A 23,536-nucleotide genomic window follows, 5' to 3' on the forward strand; every position below is an offset into this window, starting at 1 on the left:
GATGTATGGGTGAAGCCTATAGCACTACAGACACACACACACACACACACACACACACACGCGCACACACACACACACACACACACACACACACACACACACACACACACAGACACAAGCTCACACAAACACGCACACACACACACACACACACACACACACACACACACACACACACACACACACACACACAAGCTCACACAAACATGCACACACACACACACACACACACACACACACACACACACACACACATGCACACACACACAGACACACACACACACATAAACCCACACACACACACACACACACACACACACACACACACACACACACACACACACACACACACAGTCCCACAGTGTTGGATTCAGACCACTTACCTATCTCATTACACAATTTAGAATACATTATCAACTGCAAGTGCCAGAGAAGTCTGATTACAACACTTAGTGCACATTTGAAAGGTTTAACTGATCAGTGTGTTGTGCAGAATATACTTTTGCTAAAAATGCAAAAAATTGATGGGGCAGCTCCCTCCTAGTAGTAATATGTCTTGTAAGTGGAAGTATACTCAAAAAATCTTTTGGTAAAGCCAGTTCTACATGACACTACAAACAGACACACAAACACACCCAATGTATTTATACACGGCTAGATCTGAGCGACCTACCTATTCACACAATCAACAGTGCACAGTAGCAACTGCAAGTGCCCCAGGAGAAGTCTGATTACACAGAGAGATCATGTACATTGGAAATGATGAATTCATCTAATGTTGCACAGAATATGTTCTGGCTAAAAATGCAATAAATTGATGAGGTAGTTCTTTCCTGAATTAAAAATTATTCCTGAGTGGAAGTGTTGAAATCAGATGTATGGGTGAAGCCTATCCTACATAGCACTACAGAGAGAGAGAGAGAGACACACACACACACACACACACACACACACACACACACACACACACACACACACACACACACACACACACACACACACACACACACACACACACACACACACACACACACACACACACACACACACACAGTCATACCAGTACCACAGTGCTGAATTCAAACCACCTACCTATTTTGGTACACAGTCTAGAATACGTTATCAACTGCAAGTGACAGAGGAGAAGTCTGATTACAACAATTAGTGCACAATTGAAAGGATGACCTCATCAGTTTGTTGTGCAGAATGTGCTTTGGTTAAAAATGTAACAAATTGATGGGGCAGCCCTCTCCCCATAGAAATATGTCTTCTAAGTGGAAGTGTACTCAGAAAATCTTTTGATAAATCAAATTCTACATGATACTACAAACAGACACACACACACACACACACACACACACACACACACACACACAATGTATTTATACAATGCTGGATTTGAACCACCTACCTATCTAGTTATGTCATCTAGAGGGCATTGTAGCAACCCCAAGAGCCACATGAGAAGTCTTAATGTAAGTGTGAGATGTATGGTTGAAGCCTATCTTACATAGCACTAAAGACACACACACACACACACACACACACACACACACACACACACACACACACACACACACACACACACACACACACACACCCGGTCATACCAGTACCACAGTGCTGGATCCAAACCACCTACCTATTTCGTTACACAGTCTAGAATACATTATCAACTGCAAGTGACAGAGGAGAAGTTTGATTACAACAATTAGCGCACATTTGAAAGGATGACCTCATCAGTGTGTTGTGCAGAATGTGCTTTGGTTAAAAATTTAACAAATTGATGGGGCAACCCTCTCCACATAGAAATATGTCTTGTAAGTGGAAGTGTACTCAGAAGATCTTTTGATAAATCGAATTCTACATGACACTACAAACAGACACACACAGACAATCACAAAATGTATTTATACAATGCTGGATTTTAACCACCTGCCTATCTAGTTATGTCATCTAGAGGGCATTGTAACAACCCCAAGAGCCACATGAGAAGTCTTAATGTAAGTGTGAGATAGAGCACATTTGAAATTATGACAACACCGGTGTGTAGCAGAACAAATGTTAATGTTAAAAGTGTAAGAAACTAAATGGAGATCACTTTTCCAAAGTAAACCTTTATCCTGACACACACACAGTAGTTCAACACTGTTGGATTTGAACTACCCAACTATCTAGCTACACAATTTAGAATATACAGCATCAACTGCAAGCACCATAGGAGAAGTCTGATTAGAAAAGTGAGATGGTGCATTTTTCAAAGGTTTACCTCATCAGTGTGTTGCAGAGAAGATGTCGGAGATAAAAGTGGAATAGATTGATGGGGGAGACCACTCTCAGTTAAAATGTTTCTCCTGAATGGAAGTGTATACATCAGATGCATGGGTGAAGCCAATCCTACCTAAAACTGCAGACACACATTCATGTTAGTCAATGTTGTATTTGAACACTTACCTTTCTAATTACACTATCTAGAGTGCCTTGTATTAACCATACATGCAACAGGAGAAGTTTGATATTAAGTGTGGGATACTGCACATTTGTAAGGGCTACGGCATCAGTATGCTGCAGACAAGCTAGTGTGTATCGCAGGGTTGGGCGAAAAGGAATGTATCTTGACACGCAGAAGTCACACAAATATGCTGATCACAAGTAATTACATTCTGCTTTGATAACTCATCTATCTTGACATTCACATACATTGTGTTAGTGTGAGTGACTTATAGCTGTTTTATAGGGTCTTTATTGAATTAACAAAAATCCTCTTATGCGAATACGTAAACATCAACACATATACAGTGAAGCAACAGAAGAGCGAACGTCCAGAACTGTGAAGATATGAAGATCAAACTGCCATAGTTGTCCATGGCAGTAGGTGATTTCATTATCTGGTATAGCTCCCTAAGGTAAGTGTGTGATAGTTACTGACCTTAGGGTTAGGGTGCGGGTTAAGGTAAGTGCATATGTAGTGGTATGTTTAACTTAGATGTTAGGGTTAGAAATAGGGCTAAGTTTAGTGTATATATAGTAATGTAGTTGAGTAGCGGAGTATATACGGTAATATTTTTTTTTTACTTTATGGGTGTTGTTTTTTATAGTTAGATGAATTTGTGTGTCATGTAGGTTTTATTAGGATATGGGATATGTAGGTGAAATGTAGGTATGGGTATAGTATGTTTTTTTTTATTTTGTTTGGGTAGGCAGCATGCAGCGGCAGGTGGAGTTGGCCAACTATGGGGATTCGACATTTTGTATTACGGGGTTTTGTACGTTTGCTGTCTTTGCGTATTGCTGTTTATGTTTCGATGTTTACTTATTCGCACAAGAGGATTTTTGGTAATTCAATATAGACACGTTTTATAGTACAGTGAATTGATGAAAATCACACATGTGATACAGTGGATTGACAAACAAATATTCTGAATGTTTACTTCAGGATGATCGTATGCAATTAGTAATCATTTGTTGTGTCATTTTTGATATTTCCTCATGCTTGGATTATGTGTAGTGTAAACAAACAGAAAGGTCAAAAATATGAAAGTGCACTTTTTAATACCACTGAGGAAGTATTTGTGCAAAGGTCCCTCACAAATGTACATCACTTGCACATCTAAATGGTTGGAGTGCAGACATACCTTTACATTATGCAGTGTTTACACAACATCTCACTGAACTCATCATATCTAGAGTACAATCGTCCATTATAACATGATCAAGGAATACAAGCCAATAACATTATTTTCCATTTGACAAAATCTCTCCTTGAAGTGCACCGCTGACAAGGTCGTTTGTGCAAAGCATTAGCACATGTATATGTATACTTTAGGCTATTAAATTATTATAGGAATTAACATCAGTCTGCAGTGCTCCATGCCAACCTTAATGCAGTTAAGGAACATGGACATACAACCACTTTTGATTCTCATCCAATTCAGAATGGAAGTGTTTTATGAAAATGTTTTGTGTGTTGTGATTTACACGTTTGTCATGATATCCACAGTAAAGTAATCATTATATGAATACTACAGGTGCATACCTAGACAGGCTTTGTATCAGGTGACTTTCCATGTACTGGAGGCATGTTGTACTGCTTCCTATGCAATCGTATGTGTTTGAGTGACATCAATGAGTAACAAAGTCACTACATGATAACATACATGAAGCTCACCACGAAAAAAGAAAAAAAGCCATTGATTACCTTCCCAATGATTTATTAAAAGTCACTGTTTCTACACCAAAACACGATTTGTAATTGCTAGTAAATGCAATTTCACAAGTCTTCTTAAACAAGCACAGCTTCACACGATAAAATGATGTTATTCAAACTTCAAACAGTACACCAAAATAAACTCCTCTAGCACCTCGGCTCTTCAGCTTTTACAGAGATATATAAGGTGCTCCCTATTGAAATGTTGGCACTGAAATGCCAAGTGCCAGCAAGCTGAAAAAATAAAGAATGAAAAGACAGGAGAAGTGCAAATCTTGAACATCTCCTTTCTCCTTTAAGTTTCATTTTGCAGGGGTGACAAACTCGCCTTGCACCCCCACACCCTGGAACTTATATATACCAACTCCTAGATCACCATACCATGAAAAAAGGGAAATAATAAAAATAAACTGCATCTCCTTGTAATGCTATCAGCCTGCCCTTCCATAGCACAGCAACACTAAGCACAGCAGCACAAGTGGCAGCTGACTTAAGCGGTCAAAGTCAAAACCTCAGTTTTTGCTATAAAATGTGAACTGCCGTTTATCATCAGATACAGTTGCTGCTTTGTGCCAGACATCATGAAAATGTTGAGGAGAAAGACTGATCACAATGAAGGGGGGATTGAGAGATAGGGAGACATAGAAAGATTTTAATTTATGGGCCACTTTGACCATCTTTGTAGTCGGTTAATCTTGGTTGTGTCGTAATAATGATTTCTTCATGCTCTGTACAATAAAGTGCTTCCAGTAGGGAGCAAACATTGGAAGGAGGTTGGAAACATGATTAAGACATAAAAAGTATAATGGTGGGTTAATGACATTTGAAGCCAACACAATAGTAATGTAAAAAAAAACATTAAATAATTGTTTGGCATACTTCAGGATTCAAACCCCCTGACACTATGCAAAAAGGCGTTTTTTGTTTTGTGGCATTATCTGAGCACACCACATAGGAACTTATATTTCACAAAGTTAAAAATCACACATTTGAAGGGACACTGCCAACAGCTTGAAGCAAGAGAGAGTGTGGACATCATGCTTCATCACAGTAATGAAAACTGTCATATCCCATAAGGTGTACATTTCATCCACCAGCCTAATAAAAATGTTACAGTAACTATCTCAGAATAGTCTTATCAGTCTGTAATTCTGTACAGAAGAGGGAATAAGTGCATTTGATTGAAGATAATCATAAAATGTTTGCCATAGTATGTGACATTCTCCATCACACAGCATTAGTGTACAATGTCAGGCATTATGTGAATGCTGAAAAACAAAATCGAAGGCTTTTTTATGGTCCATCTCTGGCAATATGTATTGTGTGATTCATTTTTTGACCATATTAAACATGTGAAAAATGGGGTTATGCAGAAGGTAGGACACATGAAGAAGAATAAATATGTCAAATGGCGATTGGAGAGCACCACAGCTACCCACTTCTTCACAACATAAATGCATACTTGTAAGAAGAATTTGATGAATTTGGATAGTTACCCTGTCAGAGTTTGGTGATAATAACAAAATAATGTTGTATAGCAAATTGGACTAAATCAAGGGTGTCAAACAGACACATAGGCAAAGTAGCAAGTTATGTATGGTATGTATGTATGTATGTATGTATGTATGTATGTATGTATGTATTTATTTTTTTTTTTGAGAGGACTGTTGGAGAAGGTTTTTAGGAATAAAAGGAGAGGGTAGGATAAATAGCAGGCACATAGATATGGGGCATACAAAACCATCAGAGTTGGTGATGGACACAAAAGATTGTGGACACCATGATTGGGCATAAGTATAAGACATTGCAGGTGCATCTGCTTTCAGCTTGAGCACAGTTAAAATCTAGTCCTCACCTTTATTACTGCCATCACTGTCACCTGTCACAGATCTCTGGGTCACTGCTGAAGGTGGCATCAACTTTGCAATTCGATGCAGGACCTCTTCTACTCTTCAAATTCTGGCACCAAGGTCCTTTTCAATGATGTCTTCTACCTGTTCTGTTACTTCCTGATGGTAACAAAATCATTACCTCTGGTACTTTTCCTGGTGGTTACCACTGCACCAGCAGCAGAGGCAGAGCTACCTGAAATAGTTGAAGCAGGTTGTACAAGAGTTGTGGAGGCAACATTAACAAGTTGGGACCCAGATGTGCTGGACATCTGTGCTGCCTGTAATAGAGCTGTCAATACTACCAGTAGAGATATGGCAAGCTGAACTCCAGTGGTCGATCAAGCTCTCGATGTTGATGGTCATTTGTGGTGCAACAGCAGTGTTTCCACACAGAATAAACAAAAATAGATATAGATTTGCTGGAAAAAACATATAACATCAATGCCATGTCAGATTAATATGTCAATATAGAAGTGAATATAACACATAAATATGTTAATCTGTGCCACATCCAGTTATAATGTAATTGAACTGATTAGTCGTAAAATACATCCATCTCAGTGCCATTACAAATTATGGAAATCATTATTTTACTATAGCATATCAAAAAGTAAATATGCACATTTACAGAACTGGAATGGTTAAGGTTATTTAATTTTGAAATAAACAATTTTGCATACAATCCAGAAAAGACAAAAAAAAAAGACTGAAAACACAGGAGAAGAGTGAATGTCAAAAATTGATCTTCTCTTAAAACTTCTTTTCATACACACACACACACACACACACATATATATATATATATATATATATATATATATATATATATATATATATATATATATACCAACTCTAAGATCAATATTCATAGAAATGGCATCTTGGATTTGGTATATGTAAGTCCATCTTTCATCCATTCAGTCTCCCCATTTCAGGACTCACTGTAGCAGGTCTCATCATTTCAAATGGTTACCAATACAATTATCAAGAGCTACTGGAGCAAACAAGTATGCTTGATAGATAGGTAAGCTATGGCCACACAACTGTGTGTGTCTATAGCTCATGTGGACTGCTGCCCTGACATGTTGTAAAACTAAATACATTTCAACTTTATTATCAGATTATTTGTATTCATATCTGATACATCATGTGCCTGTTTGAGGCCAACCAGTCTTTCCTGATACTCCTTTCTGTTCAGGGTGATTCCTTGGTCAATTCATGGCTTATTTATTTAACATTTGTTTATCAGGAAAGTCTGACTGAGACAGAACCCATTTTCAGTGGAGGCCCATGGAGAAATACTTCAGATGCATGTCTTTTGAATGTGGGAGGAAACTGGAGCACCTAGAGTAAACCAAATCAAATGCAGGAAGGACATGCAGACTCTACACAAAAGGCACCCCAGCTGAGAATCAAACCAGAGAACCTCTTGCTATTAGGCAACAACACTAACCCCCTGCACAACTACACCACCCAATATTATTGACTGGTGACTGGTCAATACACTTACACAACTCAGGGTATTTTGCAATTTTAAAATTTGCCTCCCATAGGCTCAGGAGTCCTGCTTGTGTCTCTGTATGTCAGTATAATGGTGATGGCATTGTTCCCTTGTATATGGAATTCCAGTTGCACTAAAGACAGCCTTGGCCAAGCCATTCCAAATCTCAGCTTTGTACTGAGACCCGGTATAGTCTTCCTGCTGAAGCTGATAGTTGTAGCACTTGTGGAGGAGTGATAAAAAGAGATCCTGGACTCCTCTTCCCTCCACATTTGGGCTCTAAATGGACCACCACAGTAAACTTCACCTGCCACATCTTCTGAAGAACACCTGGAACTTTGGCTCTGAATTGGAGCCTGGTTCAAATTTTGTGTATACCAGCTTGTATACATCAACATACAACCTTGCTATCTGCATTCATTTAATTGCTAGCACAAAAAAAAAATCACTTGACAGAGAAACTGAGAATTATTCTTTCAAAATAAAATGAAGATGTGAAATATTGCATTAAGATTTGGTCATGTATGATGTTGACTGTATTTACATATTTTCCAGTGCAAAATCATCAAAAGCTTTATGATGTTGGTTATAATCATTGTTCAGTAGTAAAATTCTATAAATTGGTACATAATGGATTGGGGGGACATACATAATACAAACTTTGAGTAATACTACTTTGGAATGGAAGAATAAATCTTGTTTATTAACTGTAAAAGCTACAACAGAACTAACATTTTAAGGTGCAAGTTGAGATGTACATTTCAACATGAGTGGAAATCTAATTAAGTTATGCCTGTATGTGTGTGACTCTTACCTGTCATGGTACAAGAGGCAGTATTTATGTGTAAATAAATTTAATATGCATTGAATTACATGACCTGAGTAAAACATGTCATTGTGGGGTAGGTGCCATACATATTTTACATGACGCACTGTCTTCCACAGATAATAATTATATGTGATGAGTCATACTTTTTAAGAATAGCTATTTTACAAATTATACTTATGCAAGTGTAGTTAAAATTAACATTTATCATTGTTATACTTAACATACTTTACACAGATTATATTTAACTTATGTAGCACTCATTACACATAGTTGTGTCACAAATGTAATATTTTTAATAGTTTTCATTCAAGTTTAATTCCTAATAAAATTCTCTGACATTACTTATTCTAACCCCTACAGTAAAATAACATGTAAACTGGATTTCAGCCATGCATTACCTCTGCTCTTACTCCAAGCTTACTGCATTAACACCATGAATCATTAGAAAGGTGATAATATGCAGATGAATTTTCTTCACTCAGTACTGTCTAGAGCGCTGATGAAAGCACAATGGCACTAGTCTCATTTGAGATACTGTCAGCAGTTTGGATTAAGTTTTTATGTTTTGGCCTTTAGACATAAAATGTCTCTCATTTATAGTGATCACTGACAGTCACCAATGTACACTGCTAGCAGTATGCAAATGAAGGAGCCAAAAATATAAAAAAAAAATAAAATAACATAAAATAAAAAAGAATCCAATTAAAAGTACAGCTAAAAAAGAACATAGAACTTATGGCATTACCCTGGCATATTCAAACTTACATTAGTGTTTGCTATATGGTAAGTTCTATTCATGTTACACATCATCAGTACTTTTAGAAGTGACAATATTTTGAGAAAAGGGCCACACAGAAGATTACTTAAGCTCATTTTGGCACACCATATACAATTAATAAAAACATATTTAAAGGAAATATATCACTGTCATGACTGCTACTTGGGAGATACACATAAATGATAGGGAATGTATTATAAATATTTCCACATTTATCATGTTACTGATTTTCTTTTCTCACAAAATAGTAAATGTATTTTTTTTTACATCATGCATATCACCTTTTGATATTGCTACTAAGGATAGTTCAGTTTCCAGCAGCAAAACATTTGTGTCACTGTGAATAGTACCTTGAAATAATCAAAACCTGGAATAAAACCCTACATTATTGTTAATATCAATCATTGGTTACAGCATTAACACATTGAGCCACAGAGGAAGTTTCATATCAACCATCTTTTTGCCAATCAATATAAATCATTTTTAGCATTATACATATCTAAGTGTAATTTCAATTAAAAATTCTTAGTGTTATGCTAACACATTTTCACAAAGACTATAGGTAACATATTTAGCATTCATTAAACAGAGTTGGGTTATTCATTTCATAATAAAACATATGTGACCATTCTTATTCTGACCCCTTAGTAAAACTATGTGTAATTTGGATTCAATTCATGCATCACCTCTGCTGTTTTTCCAACTTTACTGCACTAAAACCTTCAGCCACAGAGGAAAGGTAATCAAGTTGTGTATTTTCTGGACTGAGTACTGATCAGAGTGCTTACAGAAACATACTTGTACCAGTCTCATTTGTGCTACTGATGGCTTTCCTAATTAATGTGTGAGGTTTTGCCTTGGGAAGTGAACCATCATTCACTGCTAGTGACTGCTGACAGTCACCGAGGTGCAATGGCAAGCTTTGCACAAAAGATGAAGCCTAAATAAACAAATAGACAGGCAAATAAATAAATTAACAAGAAAGGAAAATGTGTATATGCAATGATTTCTAAACTTTATGGTATTATGCCATAGAAATGTGCACATGAAGGCCCCTAGTTTCACACAGACATCACCTTGTCAAGATCCAGACCTTGAAACCATGGCCTTAATATTAAACATTGGGAAGATTAACAGGATGTGCCATATACAGGAAGGGTTTATGAGGCAGAAAGGCAAAGAAACTTGTGAAAATGTATTCAGGCTTTGACATTCCAACACTTTAAATTAATAGAACAATATATCCCTGTTATCAAAGTTGTCTTTTATTATTTCTTAGTTATCTGCATACCTGTTGATGCCCTCAACAGTTAACCTGACAAATTATGTCACACTAATGACAAATTTATGCAATACAACAGTGAGTTCTTCCCTTTATTTTGTGAGCAATATGTATATTTTGATGCATTTGTAAATTGATGGCATTATGCTCTACATGCATTTAGATGTGTCTTGTTTACATGTTTATGTACTTCACATAACATACACACACTTTGTACTGATAGGCAGATTTACCTTTTAAGCACATATTCAGAAATGTGTTATAATGCTTTTCTTCTAAGTAAATCCGACTAATCTCATATTCCTTTTCTATGTTTATTCTCCCTGACAAACCCTCTGTAAGTGTACATCAAAATGGCATGAGGTTAGACATGCAATTATTCATACACTATTGCTGATGAATTACACTTGCAAGCTCCATTTTTCAGTATTCATTCTTGCATTGATAGTATATGTGCACAGCATCATGTAGGTCCTTACACCATGTTTACAAGACCAGCACTTTTGAACAGATTCTGTGATCCTGCATCCCCCACTAGATACCCTTGTGAAAAGTCACCCCTAGCAAACCTTATGTACAGTTCATAGATTTGCCATATGTGTGAGTCATGAAAACTGTTAGGATTACACTTGCACACACATTGTAAATGATCCCTTGGGCATTACATAAAAAACTGACAGTTGATATAGCGGTATCCTTTCTTATTAATATACATCTATTCCTGTTCCCCAGTTGGGGCTTTCTATTTCAATATGTATATAGCCTATGGCTTCAGAACCTCACAGAAGTGTGCTATGGTGAAAAAAAAAAATTGCATGGTCGCAGCCCTCTCCTCTGGGATACATGGAAACTAGATATAATTTTTTGCATGTTGTAACATTACATTTAAAAATTGATGTAATATTATGGAAGCTGAGGCCTGTGACACCCCTAATAAATCCACTGACTGTGTGTCTGAAAAGTGCCAGCAGCTAGTATATGTAATGCTGGACATACCTTAGTTTCCACTGGGATGAGTACTCCATTATTTCTCTGGGTTCTCGGGTGAGGGCAGCAGAAGTTGCATATTTCCTCTAAGGTATCCCTGTCCATCCTGTAGCACTCTAAAATTTCTGTATCGTAGTCCATGATAATTCAAATTAGGTCAAATGACCCTTCTCCTTCTAGGACAAAGTCTAGTAGCAGCACTTTGTATTAAAGTCTGTTGCACATACATATCAATAAAAGCAGCGGCAACCCCTAACATTTTCTTCTAAGTGTATGTTCATATCTGTAATCCAAAAAGTATTGGAAGTGAGTACAAGCAACATATACTACAGTATTTTTATACATTCTTTAATCACTCTACCATGTTGAATTGCATCAGTAGCATATATTTCACCTTAGTATGCCTTACTTTGCACATTCTGCTGCTTACCCTTGTTTTGGGAGTAAATGCAGCATGCAGACCAATTTAATTAATTATTTATTTACTTAACATTTGTTAACTGGGAAAGTCCGACTTGGAACAAAGCCAATTTTCAATGGAGGCCTGGGAAGAAACACTCCAGATGCATGTTTTTGTAACATGGGAGGAAACCAGAGCACCCAGAGGAAACCCGCATGAATGCAGGGAGGGCATGCAGACGCCACACAGAAGGCACCCCAGCTGAGAATTAAACCGGAAAACCTCTTTCACTGAGGCAACAATGCTGCTGCTGCACCCCTGTGCCATCCAGAATATCAGTCAGTGTGCTTGCCTGGCTAATATCTTTTTTTGCTGAAGTACCTACAGAAGTTCCATTCACAGTCCCTTTCAAAACAAGTTAATGCATTTTCTTAGGGAAGATTCAATGTACTTTTCCTATAATTATTCTTGGTAAAATCTACAACAGGAACATCAACCCTTAGTTGTTTGTTTTGATTATCATTAAACATCAAAGAAAAAATAATTTACACATGTAAATTATAAGTGTACTGGCTAAATTGGCCTTCTGTGTGGGCCACATGTAAAACCTTTTGAAAAGAATTTATAGTAGGTATCACCCACATCAACAATACTGTAGCTGATTATGTTAAATCATTTTAACAATATAAAATTCAGAAAATAGTTGTGGCAACTCACCAAAAGTAAGGGTTCTCAGTCTGTATACTCTTTGTTGCTGTTGTTCTGTCACCTGGTCTTCACTTTCTGTTAGCAATTGTTGCAGTATATCCTTTGGTTGTTAGTTTGATTTCTCAACTTTTCCAATTGACATACTCCATCTTTTAAAACATTTGTTTCATTGCAAGATTGTAAATTGTTTCCTTCTGTATTTTTAATTCTGGAAGGAGTATCTTCATTGGGTCTAGTGAAAGAGTTGGAAGAACAAGATGTTTGGTTAATAGTACTTTTATTAGACAAGTGTAGATTTGCTTGCTTACTCTCATACTAACATTGGTCTCTAGTAAACTTTTTGATCATACAGCCCCCACATTGCGGGGTGTTTGGGGCGTAGGCCGCCACCTAGTATGATTAGATATTCTGTGCTTTGATTTGATATTTTTCAGTAAAACTGAACTTTGTGGGGCTGTGGCCCCCACACCCCCTAACAATATATTCTTTCTCCAGGGTCGCACAACAGTGGGGAACAGGGCATATACCTTTTACTTGCCTTACAGTGCTCTACAGACTGCCAGTGTTATTTTTCAGTCAAATGAGTTTTAGGTCAAATGAACTTTAGGTCATTTGGTCTCAGTCAAATGGGTTTAGGTCAAATGAACTTTAGGTCACATGTAGTGAACCCATATAATTTATATATATATATATATATATATATATATATATATATATATATATAAATATATATATATATATATATATATATATATATATATATATATATATATATATATATACATAGATACACACTCACACACACACACACTCACACACACACATACAGACATATAGATTATATATATATATATTTATATATATATATATATATATATATATATATATATATATATATATATATATATATATATATATATATATATATATATATATACACATTTATTTTGTATTTCTGAAGTCTTGCTGCCAATCATATTCTGGACTCTGTTGATCAGCAGAGTGTTTTATTTAGCTGTCAGCTTCAATGATTGCTACTACCCAAACTTCTGGTAATATCACTTGGGAGGCTTCTATATCATCTACCATAAACATATCTCCTCAGATTAATGTACCTATCTCCGTGGTTAGTCTGAACACTACTCCTTAGGCACATACATTCAATGCTTAGCTTTGAGTGATGGCAGGGCATAGAAGGATGGCTGTTCTTTTCATATAACAGGGTGCCTGACTGTCCTTTATGGAGAACAGGACTCTTAGCTATCCTCCTAGTGTGGCCATTTCTACTCTTTTTGAGGCATGGGTTTTCAAAGAGTAGATATCTACCATTTTGCACACCTTGCTAGTATTTGAAATTTAGATACAAGGCAGTTGCTCTGCATGATCTCCTACCCAAGTTTCTTGTAAGAGTGGCAGAAACAGGTCTAGGACCTGTTTACCTTTTTTTCAAATGCTACAGCCAGGGCCAAATTAATTACACACCTTGGGAGTAGCCCCTTCCTCAGAAGAAGAAGCAGCCCTCTTTTGTGAACGTAAGAGCTTATAAGTAAATCCAATATGACCTGTCTGGAATGTGACTCAGATGATGAAGACAGATACTGTTTTCTCATTTTCTCCAGAAGATCTCTCATTTAGAGACACCCTTGTCTTGAAGATGGGCTACTTCAAACTGGAATCCTGGTTGGTTTCATTGACCCTAAAATGGTATATTGTTTTTTGGGTCTGGAGATCTTAAAAACACTCATGGCACCTCCAGTCAGTGAGGCAATTAAGGATGTATTTAATACAGCAACCCTCAAGCCAGACTGCTAAGTCCCTGGCCCTATTAAACTGACTTTTAGAGGGTCCAAGAACATTCTATGATTGTGTATAAACATCCAAAGGCAGATTTTCACGCACTTACCATGGATGTTGCACAGGGTCACAGATGGTTCCTACCCAAAACATATTTCCCAATAGATGAGACTCGAGCCTTTAATTGACTTGGGAAGTTCTATACATCAGCAGTTCTGACCTTCATAACTATAAGTGATCAGACCCATAAGGGCAGCTGCCAGTAAAAGTCCAACAGTAGACAGAGGAACTATTAAAGGAGTTATTTTAAGTAAAATTGAAGGTGAACTTGACTAGACACATGTAGAACTCTATGAAAGTGGGGTGGCATATGATCAAATGTACTTATGATATAGGGTTGCCACCTTTCACTGAGGGAAAATCCAGGCAAAAAATGCACTCCTATTACCATGCTAGCTCCACTTTTCTCTGCATCCTTTCCCCATTTACTTCATTGCACTTCACACACATTTTGTGACATAAATGGCACTTCTATGAGAGATGAAATGTCTTTTTTCTTGTCACCTCTTTAAGGTATTCTCTGATTCTCTGATTGGATCAAATTGCATTATAGTGATGTTTCTGAAAGGAAAAAAATGCCTGAGCTGGTAATTTTACAAAATCTAGTATTCCCTTAGCTGCTTCCAGACAGATAACTGGAGTAGTAAAGTGACATACCAACTATCATTCTGACTTTTGGCTAATATGGGAAAAAATATAAACCCTATTATGTTATAGATACAGCAGTCAAGACTGCTGCATGCCATCTGTAATCAAAAAACATGACTGAGGATCCAGTCCCTGATAGGGATTTCTAAAGCACAACTCATTATTTAATGCCACATTTGACAAGAAATTGTTCGCTGGAGCCATGTTCCAGGAAATTTGCACAGACTGTGAGGAAAAAGACAAAACCATGGAAAGGGTAAAACAACTACTCCTTCCTTCCATTCCATTGTTTAATAGAAAATACCCAGGAAAACACTGACCTCTCTACTGATGACAATCAAAAGAGAAACAGGCATGGGAGAAAGCCATTTAAAAAGTAAGTAAAAAGTCAAAAAGCAAGGGAAGCCAGAAGGATTATGGAGTTGCGGTACAGACAGGAAACACAATGACTATGTTCCACTCATGCCCTCTCTCTCTCTCTCTTACGCTAATCCCACCCAGCCTTTAAATCCATTTTGCCTGATCAGACTACATAAAGAAATAGAGCATGTCTGATCTCTTGCCGAGAAATATTGAAGGAAATTACAAACCACAAGCCATGCTGCTTGCACTGAAATAATATAGTCATCTGGTGCCCCCTCTTTGGGAGAAACTGCTGCAGCATTGGGCAATACAGAAGCTTCTATATGGAGAAGAAACCATGGACCTTTACTTAAGGTTTTTCACATACTAAGACAAGAGGGGTGCTTGGGGGTCTATCCTCAGACAGTACAGTTGTATAAGCTGAAGTTACTATAACAGTAGATGTTTGAATAATCACTGCTTCAGTTACCTTGGCAGTATGGGTTATTTCCTACCAAGGATATAACAGCCGGCCAGTTTCCAAAGCTTCAGGACACTTTCCATTCTCCCAAACCATCAAGCAGCTGAGCTGACTAAAAGACAAGTTTGGGTGTGAATGCATTCATAGCTTTCCTGCCAGCAGAGACAGGGAGGCTGAGCCCTGAAAGTGCAAGGCTAGGAATAACAAAAAATAAATGTCTACACCCTGGCATAAAAAAAATCACCAAAAAACAAGAGGGATGGAGGGAACAAGAGCAGCTACCACAGAAGTGATCATTTGAACATCTACTGTTATGGTAAGTTCAGCTTATACAACTGTACTATGTTCTTCGTATTGACCACTGCTGCATTAGCCTTAGCTGTACAGGTAGAGTATCACAGCTAACTATATCCGGAAGGTGGAAGGAGAAAGGTCCTGAAAACCATTGATAATGGCCCTAGCAAAGTATGATCTATACCTAGAGAAGGAATGCAATTTATAGTGCTTTGTAAAAGTCTGTGCAGGGGACTAATTAGTAGCTTCTAGAATACTTCTGGAATCCAACCCTTTCCAAAAATGCCATAGATGAAGCCAAGGTCTGGTTGAGTGTGCCTTATCCCTGCTTGGAATGCATTTGTTGTGCTGAATATAACAAAAGGTGTTAGCCTTAGACAGCCATTCGGGAATAGTCTGTTTTAACTCAGGTTGTCCTTACTTTTTACCTTCACAAAACATTAACAACCAATCCAATGACCTGTCAGGATAGCACCTGAATTGTCTGTGGACATCCAAGGTATGGTGTATCCTTTCTCCCTCATTTTATGTTTTCGGAAAGAAAATGGGGGAGATTAATAGTTTGGCTTAAAGTAAATTTGGATACCACCTTAGGCATGAAAGAAGGATTAATTCTCATAGAAACCCTGTTACTGTGAAAAATGAGGCAGAGTTGACTCACTGTAAGAGCTTGCAACTCAGATACCCTTCTTGCAGAGGTCATGGCAATCATTAAAACTGTCTTCCATGATAAGAACATCAAGTCAGCTAGATTAGCTGTTTGAAATGGAGCAAATCTTAGCTTCTCTAACACAAAATTAAGGTCCTAAGGAGGGACCACCAGTTAATTTGGAGGCCTCTTATACAAAACATCTTTGAAGAACATTTTCTCATGATATTGCCTTGATAGAGGAGGATCAATGGGCAGCCATGCCGAAATGGCAAGTAAGTGCACCTTGATAGGAATAATAAGGGCAATAGTATAGTAACTCACACAAATACTGTATAACCAGATTACTAGCCCTGAAGTGGTGCTTGTTATGTTGTTGACACCAACTAAAAAACCTTTTCCATTTGCTATTATATATTATTTTTTAGTAACAGTTCTTTTGTTTCTATTAATACCTGCTGCATGACTTCAGGAAATAAGTTCCTAAATAGAATTAAGACCTTATCATCCAGGCAGCCAGCTGAAGATTATTGCTTTCAGGGTATATCAAACACCCCTGTACTTGTGTGAACAGATCAGTTCTGTGAGGAAACTTGTGATAACTACCCATGATCATTTAGAAAAGAAGGAAGAACCACCGTTGTCTGGACTAGAAGGGAGTCACCATACTCATCTAGGGGGATACTTTCTGAATCTTCAGAAGTACCCTGGATATTAATGGAAAGGGTGGAAAGGTATACAGGAACATTCTTGTCCAAGGAAAAGAAAAGGCCTTCTTGCATGGGCCCCTGAAACAAAATTTTTCCAATTGATTGATCAGAGAGGAGGCAAAGAGGTCTACATGAGGAATTCCCCACAGATGGATCAAATTTTGGAAAAAACCTGATCTAGTTTCCATAAGTGAGGATTTGCCCTGGTCTTGCTCATTTTGTCTGCCAAACAATTTTGCTCTAATGGAATGTAGGATACCTGTAGAGTGAGAGTGTGCTGTGAAGCTATATCCCAAGCTATCATGGCTAGTCTGCAAAGGGGGTTATGAATTGGCTCCTCCTTCCTTGTTGATATACCACATGATGGTGGCAATCTCTGTAACCACTTGAAGAAGTCCCTGTAACTAAATATGGTTCAGAGAGTTGAGTGCCTTGATCAGGGCAAGCATTTCCTTGATATTGGTGTGCTTGAATCTGTCTTGGTATCCCACACCCTCTTCAGTTTATCCATCCTGAAACTCCTCCACAACCAAAGTCTGAAGCACCTATGGTGACTGACTGCTTCGGAGCAGAGTTGAAGAATGGAGACTTGGAGTTAAGGATGTATGTTATCTCCACCAAAGCATTTATCTTCTGACAAACCCCAGTACTGGGATCTGGCAAGATAAAGGGTCTTGATGCTGGGACCAATGAGGTTTCAGACACTACTGTATCTTTCTCATGTGGAGTCTTGCCGGGGTTTAATGAGAATCATAGATGCCACGAGATGCAAAACCCTGAAGTATTCCCCTCATAGTAACTGAAGTCTGAGTGAGAAACCTTAGAGACAGATCTAGATAAAGATCTATTTGCTTCAGCTCAAGAAAAGCTCTTTGAACTGAGGTGTCTGTCATCTCAGGGTTACAATCCTGTGTGAGAGAGACAAAAAAGACTTGTGAATGTTCTCTTGGAATCACACTTCTCAGCCACTTAGAGCAAAAAATCTGGACAAAGCCATAAAAATGTGGACAGAGGCCCCAAAATAGGGACTTTTTTAAATATTGCTTTTACAAACTTAGAAAGTTGGCAGAATAACAGGTTTTGCATTAGCATGGATTTTTCTGAAGGCTGTGAAGTCTGAAACTCAAATGTCTGTTATTATTTTCTAACTTCAGTCTTTAATGATTTGCCACTAATTTGCCAGAAAACTACAATTTTATGAAAAATGGACCAAAAAGTATGAGGCAAAAATCTGGACATTCTGCAAAAATCTATACAGTTGAGAGGTATGCTTGGAATCCCAACTTATGCAAGAGGTCTCTCACCTAATGTAGAGACTCCTGCCATTTTGAAAAAAGACTCTGCCAGGAGAAGCAAGTCATCTACATTTGGAAACATGTGGATACCCTGTACCCTGCAATGACCTATAAATGGAGCCAGACACTTTGTGAACACTATTGCAGCAGTGGATATTCCAAATGGAAAGGCAAAAACTGACAATGTGATCTGGACACTCAAAACCTTAAGGAATGCCTGAAGTCTGGATGAATAAGGATGTTATAATAAGCATCTTTTAAGTATAGTGTTACCAGGAAACTTGAAAGTGGAAGAAGAAGTTACAGGTTGTGAAGTGACATCATTTTGAAATTCAAAAACTGCGGTGGTGGTGCTGCGGTAGCGTTGTCGCCTCACAGTTAGACGTTGCCCATTCGATTCTCAGTTAGAGCGTCTTCTGTGTGGCGACATGTGTGAACGGGCCTTCCTTCATTGAAAGTTGTGTGTTAGGCCCAGCAAGCCAGCATGTAAAACTCTACTGCCAATCATTAGCAGACAGGAGTTCCGCTGTGGCGACCCCTAACCGGGAAAAGCCGAAAGACACAAACAAACACAAATAAATTTAGGAAAGAAAGATCCAGAACCGATCTCAAAGCATTTTCTTTTCTTTTCTTTCTGTTTTTATTTTTTTTTTGGCCCTAAGAACATTCCTGAATAAAACCACTTCCCCAACTAGGAAGGAGGAACTGTTTATATCATTCCTTGCAACAGCATGTAATGAAGAACAGCAGGAAACAAAAGAGTCAGATTTGGAGGATAAGGAATGACTCCTCCCACTGCCATATGTTACTCTGTTGAATTATTTCAGAACCCATTTGTCTGAAATAATCTGTTGTTAAAGAGTAAAATGGAGATTCAGACTTTCTGGAAGAAAATATGGGCCAGGGTGGGATGAGGTCACAGCATCTCTTTAACAGTCATTCAGACTTGATGGACTGTCCTTGGTTTTGGGGGGTTTGAGACTTATTTTTGGAACCCCCTTGCCACTTCTTAAACATTTGTTTACCTGAATTTAGTTGAGATTGTTTATTCTGTTCTGTTCTTTTTTTTTTTTTGCCAAAACTATATGAGGAGAAAGTAAATCCTTTGGACAATTTGGAAAAGAATGGCTGAGAAATCTTAGCGATTCCATGGATCAGCTTGCCCCTTCATCGCACTTTTTGCTTACTTCTGTAGCAGAGGAGCCAATTTCTATTTAAGGGAGAATTTAAAATCTCATTTTTTAAATCATCTGGAAAGTTCAGAGAATGCAGCCAGGCAAACCTCCTTCAAACAGTACCAGTTGCCATAGCCTTGGAAGAAATATCAACAGAATCATATACACACTGTGAACAATGAGTATTGGCTTGTGCAACACAAGAAACTTAAGTTATTTAAAGCAGTTTCTTCATCACAAGAAGAAACTGTAGATGAAACATTCCTCATACTTTTGCAATGTGTCACAACACATTTTAACATAAGAGCTTGACAATTTAATATTCTGAAAATAAAGTTGCAGAAGTATATACATTTTTTCCTATACCGATCAATGATTTTTCAATTCTTATTAGAAAGAGTGGGATTTGAGTTAACTAAGTGCTTATATAGCTACTGGGTCACATTTGGGAATAGTGCATAAACATTTAAAAGCTGAGGAACTTTACATATTCAATCTGCCTTTTTAGGGACTACTGGCTGACTGTCAGGAACATTGCTGGCAGTAAGACACACATCCTCTGAAGCAATTTGGAAAATGGAATAGGTGTGGGTTTTGGAAAATTCTTCTTTAAAAATGTATAGTGTTTTCTGAGGGACTGAGAAACCCCAGTATTCTCCCACTGAAAACTCTGGGACATTCTAGCAATAGCCTCAGAGAAAGAGGAAGCCCACCGAAAGAATCAGAAATGGAATTATCCTCTGAGTCTGAATAAGAAATCTGAGGACAAAACCATGAATCCAACCTTGCATATTCCTGTTCCGATTTCAAATCTTGAATCTCTTCAGAAAAAGAAGTGTTCCTCTTTCTATTACCAGAAACTATTCTACAAGAGGGATCAATAGTCTTAATTAAACCCTGAGTCAGTCCCAGCTAACTATTCCTATCCAAAGAAATTTGAGGATGAGTACATATAAACCTTTTTTTTCTTTTTGGCAGCAAAATGGGACTAAGCATGTTACTGACAGTGGCTGATGTTTCCCCAAGGATGGGCACAGCATTCTGACATAACAGGAAAGCATTTACTGTTCCCTCTCCCAAGACTGGCAAGTGTGGCTCCCCCTTGCCCACTGAGGGAACTCCAACAGCTGCAGAGGATGTGGCTAACTACCAATCCATAGTGTTTATAGGTGTTACTCCAGAGGGATTCAGGGTAAAAGATGCATCATCTGAGGTACAACAAATGCTCACAGCAGAGTCACCCACCTGTGACTTAGGCAAATTGTTAGCCTGCCATGGTGGCAAAGGCTATTTGCTTAACTTAGCTTCTTTTTTGTGGCTGGAATAAGGACAGACTGTGGGACTGAAAATCTGTATCTTGCTCAAGCCAAAAATGGTACGTCTTTCAAGGGGAAGATAAGCAGCAAAACCTTGTAAAAATACCAGTCCACAGAAATTACTTTTTGACAGAAAAATTACAGTAAAAAGCACTTTCAAACATTTTGGCAGCCCCCACAATAGAAAATTAAAACCAGTTTTTGCACAAAAAATATGTTACCAATTAGTTTACACTACTTTAAAACTGACAGAAAAAAAATATTGCTCCATTTATAAGTATGCTACAGTTTTGATACAGTCTGTTAAAACACAATTCATCTAGCTTTAAAATAACTTTCCTGAAGAGGAAAGAAATAAAATATCAGTAAATAGAAAATCAAAATATTTTTTTTCCCCAAAGGGAATTTATATGCCCAGCAAAGGAAAGTACAAGGTGATCATCATTTCACAAAAGCCTCAGCGGAGTGTGCTCTTTGGCAGCAGTAAGGATCTGAAGGGGTTTGCACCAAAACTTGCCTTTCATTCAGCTCATCTTGAGCTGTGTGACAGTTTGGGCATGTGGAAGGTTTCCTGAAGTGCTATGAGCTAGTAGGCTATTATAACCTTGGCAGGATATAACCCCATATTGCCTAGGGTATTGCAGCAGTAATCAATATAAAGAACATTGTCACATCTGAACAAGTTCCGGAAGATTCAAAAGTTCATTATACTGATTTTGCATTCCCTTCTTCTCTTGATTTCTGATTTCCTGATGGTGACCCTAGGTATGAAGGTTGCCTACCTATACATACACATTCTCAGAGATAAAAAGCACTTATGCAATTCATTATAAGGAATTCCCATCATTGGTCTACTTCCTTGCCCTCTGGGTTAGTTACTTTGCTGAGGGACTTCCCAAAATCATTGGCCCCAGTAATAACCTATTACAGAATGATGTTCTACCAAATATATCCTTACCTGGATAAAAGTCTGATTCAGTCACTGACTCAGGTGGAGCTGCTGAAGGCATTAACTTATACCATGAACTGTCTCCAATACTTGGTTGTCTTAGATTCTTCTCAAATTTAATATGGACCCTCAAGGATAATTATCTTCCTGGGAGCACATCTGCATTTATTCCAGCAGGATATTCTTCCTGGAGATGACCGTAATGGACTGTATCATAATAAGGAAATTCCTGAGGCTCCAGGGATGTCTGAAATCTATTATCCTTCTGGTGTCACTAGCAAGTCTCCACATGAGGAAGTTCATACATTCATAGATGCATACTGTGCTATCTGTTAAGCAGGCCATTAGGAGCCTAGTGTCTTCAATTTCCCAGTTACCACTACTTGTTTAGTCTATCTAAAATGGTCTGAGGAACTGGAACAGGAATGAATTTACAGATCAGTATCTATTCATACATGCTCAATATAAGCAGTTAAGGAGATGGTTTGCCTGATATAGAGAAGGAGATTGCTTCATAGGTAGAGGATCCTTTGGGAGTAATATCTATCCATGCAACATTCATGTTAATATTTTGATGTAGGTTTAGATTCCTAGAATTGCCATTAATGATGTTATCTATTTGATGATTGTTTAGAAGGTCAAGCAGGAGGAAAAGCCAAACATACTACTAGTAGGCTATTTTGTCTGAGGCAACATTACTTTTCCCTGCTGATACAGATGGCAGTGGAAAAATGGTTACATTGCTTTGATATGTCTTCTTCTTGATCCCGTTCAAGAGGCCCTTTGTACATGTAAGGCTGCAGATCCTCAAACTGACAGCATTGATAATCTATCTCTGTTTCCCTTTCGACACCTATTCTCCAAGGATGTACTAAAACACATGACCGAATCACCTAGAGCCATATTTTATACCATCAGGAGGCTAGCCCTGTGTGTCTGTGATCTGCGTTTTCCTATCTTGAGGATACTGTACACCATAGCAGACACCCAACGCAGTTGGTCTGTACAACTCTTCTCCCTAGAGGACTCCATGTAGAGTTTGTGTTGCAGCCCACAGCTCCATTTATTGGTGAGTTTGAGATGGAAAAACTCAGCATGTTTTTCGGAGGTGGGAAGAATCCCACAGAGACATAGGGAGAACATGAAAACTGCAAGCAGGCATTGGCTGGAGGTTAAGATTTAGCCTTGTACCTTGGAGACAAAGTTCTTAACCATTATGCCAACTGGTTTCAAATGTTC

This window comes from Protopterus annectens, chromosome 2.part1 (assembly GCF_019279795.1).
Source record: "Protopterus annectens isolate FY-2018-M chromosome 2.part1, PAN1.0, whole genome shotgun sequence".
Lineage (NCBI taxonomy): Eukaryota > Metazoa > Chordata > Ceratodontiformes > Protopteridae > Protopterus > Protopterus annectens.